Source organism: Myotis myotis, unplaced genomic scaffold (genome assembly GCF_014108235.1).
Source record: "Myotis myotis isolate mMyoMyo1 unplaced genomic scaffold, mMyoMyo1.p scaffold_m19_p_34, whole genome shotgun sequence".
In the NCBI taxonomy this organism is placed as follows: domain Eukaryota; kingdom Metazoa; phylum Chordata; class Mammalia; order Chiroptera; family Vespertilionidae; genus Myotis; species Myotis myotis.
In genome coordinates, this window is record NW_023416340.1 from 1,866,440 (window position 1) to 1,875,730 (window position 9,291).

Below are 9,291 nucleotides of genomic sequence, written 5' to 3' on the forward strand. Positions count from 1 at the left end.
CAGAGCCAGCGAACTGTCCTCTTCTGTGATCACAAATAAAGGTAGTCTGGTAAACAAATACAACCTGCCTTAAAATCAGGACTGTGGTTTACGGCACGGAGGGACAGTGTATCGCAGGGAAATTCAACACTCTCCTGAATGCCTGGCAGGACTAAGGCGTGCCAAAAAGAAGAGTAGAAGATCTGAAGCACCTTCACTACTGCATATTTTTATATATTTTTTTAATTCTTTTTTCACCATTTCATTAAGAACCTATTTTATTATTTTTTTATTTTTTTTCATCACTTGATTTTACCTTTTTAATTACCACATTTTTTAATCAGTATTATTGCTATCATTTTACCATTTTTTCAAGTGTCATTTTATTTTTTATTTTTTTTATTTTTCTTTATTTTATTTTGGGATTAGTGTTCTACACTCTTTTTTCATCGTTCCTTTAGCATCATTTCTCTCTATCTCACATTTACCCATAAGCCAAAACTCTCTTCCTCACTTTTCCCCTTTTGCTGTCCTGTTTCTCTTACCCTATTCCTGCTTTAGATTTTCCCTATTCCTTCTTTTTACCCACTGTCTAAATTTCACCCTACTTATATATCTAATTTCCAATCCCTTGCTCTAAATCCATATACACCTCTCTCTTATCTTTCTTCACTATCCAATTTTTTTTCTCTCTCTCTCTGTCGTTTTGCTAGCGTTTGCTTGATTTTGAGTATATTAGGTTTTTTTATGCTTGTTTGGGAGATTGTTTTGTTTTTCATTTTCATTTTTCTGTTTTGCTTATTTTTTCTTTCTCTGGTTATTTTTGTGCTTCTGTTTTCCCTTGCCTTGCTTGATATTAGTGGTTGTTTGTAGTTTGCATTAATCTCCAGGGATCTGCTGCTGGAATTCATTGAGATTAGTTGCGGTTCTCTTAGAGTTTTCTCCCCATACAAATAGCCTCTTCCCCACCTCTATTTCATTCTCCCTCTTACTTTTTTTTTGTCTGTTTGTTTTTTTCATCTCTCCCTTTTCCCAATCTCATTTTGGTACTCCTTTGTGTTTTTTTCTTTTTCTCTTTAATCTTTTTCTCTTTTTTCTTCTTTATTCCCTAATTCTCTTCACTTGGGGGGTCACTTTATTTGGGGTTATTAATATCATGAATACATTTTGCTCAGTGCCTTGTAGGTTGTGCCTTGTTGTTTTGTATTTTGTGCCTTTAAATCAACGCAGCAGAGAGAGAACTACATTACCAAACACCTGGGGAAGAGAGATCATGGTGAAACAAAGAACCAACCCACATATGGAAGAAAAACAGGCATCATCAGAAAAGGAAGTAAACGAAATGGAGGCAATGGAGGCAAGCAGCCTGTCAGAGAAAGAATTCAGAGAAATGGCCATAAGGTGGATGAAAAAAATGGAAGACAAATTCAACAATATATGTAGGAACTAAGAGGAAATGAAGAAGAACCAAGAGGAAATGAAGAGAAACCAAGAAGAAATGAAAAATGACATCACTGCTATAAAGAACTCAAAAGAAAGCATCAACAGTAGACTAGAAGAAGCAGAGGACCACATCAGCGAGCTAGAAGACAAGGTAGGAAAAAATACCCAAACAGAACAGCTTCTAGAAAAAAAATTTAAAAAGCAGGAGGAGAGACCAGAACGTGGCTGGAGATCCTAACCAGAACTTGTCTAGAGATCCTGGCTAGGCTGCTGATCAACTGAATGCTGTCTCCATGTCATTCCTTCTTCGCCGACTCCGTCCACACCTTTGGGACCCCTGGACCTGCTGGGGTTGGACCCCAACACTAAATAAAAATTAGAAAATTAAAAAAAAAAAAAGCAGGAGGAGAGCCTAAGAGAACTCTGGGACAACGCTAAATGAAACAACATCCGAATAATAGGGGTGCCAGAAAGGAGAGGAAACTGAGCAAGGAATAGAAAACCTGTTTGAAAAAATAGTAACAGAACATTTCCCTGATATAGGGAAGAAAAAACTCACACAAATCCAAGAAGCTCACAGAGTTCCAAACAAAATGAACCCGAAAAGACCGACGCCAAGGCACATAATAATTAAATTGGCAAACACCAACGACAAAGCAAGAATCTTAAAAGCAGCCAGAGAGAGACAGAAAGTTACCTACAAAGGATCCCCCATCAGACTAGCGACCGATTTCTCAACAGAAACACATCAGGCAAGAAGGGAATGGAATGAAATATACAAATTCATGCAAAGGAAGGGTCTGAATCCAAGAATACTGTACCCAGCGAGGCTATCAATCAAAATTGAGGGTCAAATCAGGAGCTTCACAGACAAAAACGGTCTACGGGAGTTTATTACAACTAAGCCAGCAATGCAAGAAATGCTAAAGGGTCTGCTCTAAATAGAAAAAATAGGAAACAAAGAAGGAACGCAGCGGTAAAGAACAAAAATGGCGACTAACAAGTTTCTATCAATAATAACTTTAAATGTAAATGGATTAAATTCCCCAGTCAAAAGGCATAGGGTAAATGAGTGGATAAGAAAACATGACCCATATATCTGCTGTCTACAGGAAACCCACCTCAGAAAAAGAGATGCACACAGACTGATGGTGAAGGGATGGAAAAAGGTTTTTCAGGCCAATGGAAGTGAAAAAAAAGCCGGGGTAGCAATACTTATATCTGACAAATTAAATCTCAAAGTGAAGGACATAAAAAGAGATCAAGAAGGCCACTTCATAATACTAAAGGGAGCAGTCCAACAAGAAGAAATAACTCTGGTAAATATATATGCACCCAATATAGGAGCACCCAAATACGTAAGAAATCTTCTGGAGAAGATCAAGGGAGAGATTGACAGCAATACAATCATAGTAGGGGACCTTAACACCCCGTTATCACCACTGGACAAATCCTCTAAACAGAAACTCAGCAAAGAAACATCAATCCTAAATGACTCACTAGATCAGATGGAATTAATTGACATCTTCAGAACATTTCACCCCAAAGCCACAGAATATACATTCTCCTCAAGTGCACATTTGTCATCTTCAAAGATAGACCATATATTGGGTCACAGACAAAGTCTCTTCAAATTCAAGAAAATTGAAATCATATCAAGCATCTTCTCAGACCACAAAGGCATAAAACTGGAAATCAACTACAACAAAAACAATCCAGAAAAATCAAACACATGGAGACTAAATAGCATGCTATTAAACAACGACTGGGTTACTAGTGAGATCAAAGAAGAAATAAAAAGCATCATGGCAACAAATGACAATGAAAACACAACAATCCAAAACCTATGGGACACAGCAAAAGCAGTATTGAGAGGGAAGTTCATAGCTCTACAAGCCTACTGCAAGAAACAAAAAACAATGAGAATAAATGACCTAACTCTACAACTCGAAGAGTTAGAAAGAGAGCAACATAAAAAGCCCACTGTAAGCAGAAGGAAGGAAATAACAAAGATCAGAGCGGAGATAAATGACATAGAGACCAAAAAAACAATACAAAAGATCAACAAAACCAAGAGCTGGTTCTTTGAAAGGATAAACAAGATTGATACAACTCTAGCCAGGCTCACCAAGAAACAAAGAGAGAGGACCCAAATAAACAAAATCAGAAATGAAAGAGGAGAAATAACAACAGACCCCATAGAAATACAAAGGATTGTTAGAAAATACTATGAACAACTCTACTCCAACACACTAGACAACCTGGAGGAAATGGACATATTCCTAGAAAAATACAACCTTCCAAAAAATAACCAGGAAGAATCTAAAAATCTCAATAGGCCAATAACTATGGAGGAAATCGAAGCAGTAATCAAAAAGCTTCCAGCAAACAAAAGCCTGGGGCCAGATGGCATCACAGGGGAGTTTTACCAAACATTCAAGGAAGAACTAAAACCTATCCTCCTCAGACTATGTCAAAAGATTCAAGAAGAAGGAACACTTCCCAGCTCATTCTATGAAGCCAACATCACCCTAATCCCAAAACCAGATAAAGACAATACAATGAAAGAGAATTATAGGCCAATATCCCTCATGAACATAGATGCCAAAATCCTCAACAAAATCCTAGCAAATCGGATCCAGCAGTACATCAAAAAGATCATACACCATGACCAAGTAGGATTTATCCCAGGGATGCAAGGATGGTACAATATCAGCAAATCAATAAATGAGATACATCACATAAACAAATTGAGAGAGAAAAACCACATAGTCATATCAATTGATGCGGAGAAAGCATTTGACAAAATCCAACACCCTTTCTTGATAAAAACTCTCAGCAAGATAGGAATTGAGGGGTCATACCTCAACATGATAAAAGCCATATATGACAAACCCACAGCCAACATCATACTCAATGGGCAAAAACTAAAACCATTCCCCCTAAAAACAGGAACAAGACAGGGATGCCCCCTCTCACCACTCCTGTTCAACATAGTACTGGAAGTACTAGCCATTGAAATCAGACAAGAAGAAGAAACAAAAGGCATCCAGATTGGAAAAGAAGAAGTAAACCTGTCCTTATTTGCAGATGACATGATACTGTACATACAGAACCCTAAAGACTCCATCAAAAAATTATTAGACTTAATAAATGAATTCGGCAATGTAGCAGGATACAAAATTAATGCTAAGAAATCCATGGCATTTCTTTACACCAATAGTGAACTTACAGAAAGTGAAACTACAGAAGCAATCCCATTTACCATTGCACCAAAAACATTAAAATACCTAGGAATAAACTTAACTAAGGAGGTAAAAGACTTATATACCAAAAACTACAGGACATTGAAAAAAGAGATAGAGGAAGACATAAACAGATGGAAGAATATACCGTATTCATGGATTGGTAGAATCAACATCATCAAAATGTCCATACTACCCAAAGCAATTTATAGATTCAATGCAATCCCCATTAAATTACCAACGGCATATTTCACAAATCTAGAATGAACTCTCCAAAAATTCATCTGGAATAAAAAAAGACCCCGAATAGCTGCAGCAATCCTGAGAAAGAAGAAAGTAGGTGGGATCTCAATACCAGATATCAAACTGTATTACAAAGCCACTGTTCTTAAAACAGCTTGGTACTGGCACAAGAACAGACATATAGATCAATGGAATAGAATCGAGACCCCAGAAATCGACCCAAACCACTATGCCCAATTAATATTCGACAAAGGAGGCAAGAGCATACAATGGAGTCAAGACAGTCTCTTCAATAAATGGTGTTGGGAAAATTGGACAGATACATGCAAAAAGATGAAACTAAACCACCAATTCACACCATACACAAAAATAAACTCAAAATGGATAAAAGACTTAAACGTAAGACGGGAAACCATAAAAATACTAGAGGAATCCACAGGGAGCGAAATCACATACATATGCCGAAGGAATTTCTTCTCTGATAATGCTCCTAGGGCAATGGAAACTAAAGAGAAAATGCACAAATGGGACTACATCAAAATAAAAAGCTTTTGCACAGTAAAGGAAACCATCAACAAAACAACAAGAAGACCCACTACATAGGAGATTATATTTGCCAATGATACCACCGATAAGGGTTTAATTTCCAACATTTAAGGGATCTCATGAAACTTAACAAAAGGAAGATAAACAATCCAATAAAAAAATGGGGAACGGACCTAGATAGACACTTTTCGAAAGAGGACATACAGAAGGCCAAAAGACATATGAAAACATGCTCAAAGTCACTAATTATATGAGGGATGCAAATCAAAACGACAATACGTTATCATCTCACACCTGTCAGAATGGCTATCATCAACAATTCAACAAAAGACAAGTGCTGGAGAGGATGTGGAGAAAAAGGAACACCTGTGCACTGCTGGTGGGAATGCAGACTGGTGCAGCCACTATGGAAGACAGTATGGAGTTTCCTCAAAAAACTACAAATGGAACTCCCATTTGTCCTGTGATCCCACTTCTAGGAATATATCCCAGGAAACCAGAAACACCAGTCAGAAAGGATATATGCACCCCTATGTTCATAGCAGCACAATTCACCATAGCTAAGATCTGGAAACAGCCTAAGTGCCCATCAGTAGATGAATGGATTAGAAAACTGTGGTACATCTACACGATGGAATGCTATGCTGCTGTAAAAAAGAAGGAACTCTTACCATTTGCAACGGCATGGATGGAACTGGAGAGCATTATGCTAAGTGAAAGAAGCCAGTCAATGAAGGAAAAATACCACATGATCTCACTCATGTATGGATAATAAAGACCATTATAAACTTATGAACAAAAATAGATACAGAGGCAGAGCTGCCTCGAACAGACTGTCAAACTACAGCAGGAAGGCCGGGGAGGGTGGGAGGGCAGGAGAGGGGTGGGTAAGAGATCCACCAAAGGACTTGTATGCATGCATATAAGCATAACCAATGGACATAAGACACTGGGGGGTAGGGGAGGCCAGGGGATTGTCAAGGGTGGGGCGAACAAAGGAGACATATGTAATACTCTTTGTAATACTTTAAGCAATAAAAAAAAAAGAAAAAAAAGAAATCTATGGCATTTCTATACACCAATAGTGAATGTGCAGAAAGAGAGACTAAAAAAGCAATCCCATTTACCATTGCACCAAGAAAATTAAGCTACCTAGGAATAAGGTTAACTAAAGAGGTAAAAGACCTCTACTCAGAAAACTATAGGATGGTGCAAAAAGAGATAGAGGAAGACATAAAGAGATGGAAGAACATACCATGTTCTTGGATTGGTCGATTCAACATCATTGAAATGTCCTAACTGCCCAAAGCAATCTATAAATTCAACACACTTCCCATTAAAATACCAAAGGCATATTTCACAGACCTAGAACGAACTCTCCAAAAATTCATCTGGAATGAAAAATGACCCCGAATAGCTGCAGCGATCCTGAGAAAGAACAAAGTAGGTGGGATCTCAATACCAGATATAAAGCTGTATGACAAAGCCACTGTTCTCAAAACTGCCTGGTACTGGCACAAGAACAAACATATAGAACAATGGAATAGAATAGAGAGCCCAGAAATCGGCCCCAACCAATACACTCAATTAATATTTGACAAAGGAGGCAAGAACATACAATGGAGTCAAGATAGTCTCTTCAATAAATGGTGTTGGGAAAACTGGACAGATACATGCAAAAAATGAAACTAGACCACCAACTTACACCATACACAAAAATAAACTCAAAATGGATAAAGGACCTAAATATACGACGGGAAACCATAAAAATACTAGAAGAATCCAAAGGCAACAAAATCTCAGACATATGCCAAAGCAATTTCTTCACCGATACAGATCCTAGGGCATTGGAAACTAAAGAGAAAATAAACAAATGGGACTACATCAGAATAAAGAGTTTCTGCACAGCAAAAGAAACCATCAACAAAACAACAAGAAAGCCCACTGCATGGGAGAACATATTTGCCAATGCTATCACTGATAAGGGCCTAATCTCCAACATTTATAGGGAACTCATACAACTCAACAAAAGGAAGATAAACAATCCAATCAAAAAATGGGCGAAGGACCTAAATAGACACCTTTTAAAAGAGGACATCCGAAGGGAGGAGAAAATGGCGGAGGTACAAACGGACGTGTCCTGTGCCTTGTCCTGGAGCAGATAAGGGTGAGCAGCTGAAACGGGTAACATACAGCCCGAATCGGCAGAGGATTTTCAGCTGAGAGACTGTCTGAAGCTCGGAAAGACCGAAAACCCCAGAAAAAAAAGGACGGTTGGAGACTGCGGCTGAAACCTCTCTAGGTGCGCCAGCTCAGCAGTGGAGATTGCGCCATCTTGGGTAGCTGTTGCCGGCTTCCAGAGATCAGCTTCTAACCTGGAAACAAGGGGATCTCAAGCAGCGTGACTGCGTGAACTCAGACGAGCACTGCTTCTTCTCACGGAAAGGTTAGACTTCCCCTAAAGGTGCAGTTTGCAGTTCGGGTTGGAGAGAGGACCGAGCTCGCGCGTGGGGGGCGAAATCTGCTCCCCACAGAGTCCGCGGCCGTTGGGACCAGCGTGACCCGCGAGTGAGGAAGGGGCCCCACAGGGCTGCTGGCAGAAGGGAACGCTCAAAATAAGCCCATAGCTGGACTGGATGTAAAAAAGCAGCCTTGGATATTGCCAGTGTCCCGGCTGCTTGGTGCCAGGGGCGAGTGGGCGCACGGAGACTGTGCGCAGACCTGAAAGGTGGAGGCTTGCGAATTCACACAGAGTATCAGGCTCTTGTTACAGTTCCCCTTAGATCCATGCATTTGATTATTAAACCCAGTGCATGGGATTCCCCAGTTGGGGTCATTCGCAGAGCCTGTAGGGGAAATTTCTTTTTGGGGAGCCTGGGAAACAGAGCGGTCAGTAACCATTAAAGAACCAGCTCTGGGCAGTGGACTTTCCCAAATCAGTTTCAAGTACCATAGGAAAAAAAAAAACACAACCCTACTGATAGAGAGGACTTATAACCTCGGAGGTCAATCCAGACACACTGCCGCCCAGAGGCAGAGCCACGAACTGTCTCTTCTGTGATCACAAATAAAGGTAGTCTGGTAAACAAATACAACCTGCCTTAAAATCAGGACTGTGGTTTACGGCACGGAGGGACAGTGTATCGCAGGGAAATTCAACACTCTCCTGAATGCCTGGCAGGACTAAGGCGTGCCAAAAAGAAGAGTAGAAGATCTGAAGCACCTTCACTACTGCATATTTTTATATATTTTTTTAATTCTTTTTTCACCATTTCATTAAGAACCTATTTTATTATTTTTTTATTTTTTTTCATCACTTGATTTTACCTTTTTAATTACCACATTTTTTAATCAGTATTATTGCTATCATTTTACCATTTTTTCAAGTGTCATTTTATTTTTTATTTTTTTTATTTTTCTTTATTTTATTTTGGGATTAGTGTTCTACACTCTTTTTTCATCGTTCCTTTAGCATCATTTCTCTCTATCTCACATTTACCCATAAGCCAAAACTCTCTTCCTCACTTTTCCCCTTTTGCTGTCCTGTTTCTCTTACCCTATTCCTGCTTTAGATTTTCCCTATTCCTTCTTTTTACCCACTGTCTAAATTTCACCCTACTTATATATCTAATTTCCAATCCCTTGCTCTAAATCCATATACACCTCTCTCTTATCTTTCTTCACTATCCAATTTTTTTTCTCTCTCTCTCTGTCGTTTTGCTAGCGTTTGCTTGATTTTGAGTATATTAGGTTTTTTTATGCTTGTTTGGGAGATTGTTTTGTTTTTCATTTTCATTTTTCTGTTTTGCTTATTTTTTCTTTCTCTGGTTATTTT